The following is a 992-nucleotide window of genomic DNA, read 5'->3' as shown; positions in this document are numbered from 1 at the left end:
CGCTCAAAACCTCTGATGTTCATCACGATCCATGCCATCACCTGGTTGCCTTTCTTGGACTCGGAAGTGCGTCTCTGACCCACCTGGTGCCTGGAATGAGATGATCTGTGTTTCTTTCCATGAGAGCCCAGAACGTCTGGAAACCACAAAGCTGGCCACTGGTGTCCTGAAATGTGGCTGCTGTCACAGCACCTGCCTTAAGTGGTTCCCCGTTCAGCTTCTGCAGGTGCATGGCTCTTCCCAGAGTCTATTATAGCTTTGCACCGCTGCAGGATCGCAGCCAATGAGGTTTATTCAAGGCGCGATCACTGCTAATTGAAAACAAAGAGCAGATTACTACTGCTCGCCTGCATGGGGGACAGAAGTGTCTCTTCTCTGCCCTTGCTCTCGGGCCATGCAAACAGGAGCAGATGTCTACCTTTCGACTAGCTCTGAAAAGGTATTTGGAGGCTTGTAAAAATGACCAATCATGTGGCATGACTAATTTGGGGGAAGTTGGGTTGTTTACTTTTTCCAATAAAGATTCTACCCACATTTATGGGAAAACCTAATAGCTGTGTCTCTTAGAACATGTGGACTTCTTTCCTCCACAAAAAGGTGTGAGTCAGCACTTTACCAACCATAATAGTTACGGGCAAGCTTTCAAAGTTTCAGAAAGGCAGTCGATTTTATAATATCGATTCCAAAATTTAGATTTTTTTTCCTTCTCCAAGCTGTTTTAACAGTCAACAAAATTGGTCAGAGGCGCTTGCTAAGCAACCCAGAACTATTCTTAAAGATATTTAAAGATTTCCTCTTTTGTTAAGAACAGATGCAGAAGCGAAAGAAAGAAGGGGAAAATAGAAGGTTGGAGAAGGCCTAGCATTTGCAGCCCTTAGATTCAGAAAGCATCAGGAGGAGGCTCTGGGTTGTAGAAATCCCAAAACAAATATAAGCTCGGACATGTCGCTGCCCCTTTCCTGAACCCACCCTGACAGTAATATGCCCTGTGT

At 45.2% G+C, this 992-nt stretch overlaps 1 non-coding gene across 1 annotated transcript; it reads left to right on the top strand.

The window, feature by feature from the left end:
• Positions 1 to 254: 254 nt before the first annotated feature.
• LOC148109298 (U4 spliceosomal RNA) lies at positions 255 to 393 on the top strand. The gene has a single exon (XR_015726191.1). It is a non-coding gene; the product is annotated as a U4 spliceosomal RNA (small nuclear RNA).
• The last annotated feature ends 599 nt before the right edge of the window (positions 394 to 992 follow it).

This window comes from Ursus americanus, chromosome 11, assembly GCF_024610735.1.
Source record: "Ursus americanus isolate L20-20 chromosome 11, mUrsAme1.1.p, whole genome shotgun sequence".
Lineage (NCBI taxonomy): Eukaryota > Metazoa > Chordata > Mammalia > Carnivora > Ursidae > Ursus > Ursus americanus.
Note: the sequence above shows the minus strand (reverse complement) of the source record. Positions and strands in the feature narration are given on the sequence as shown.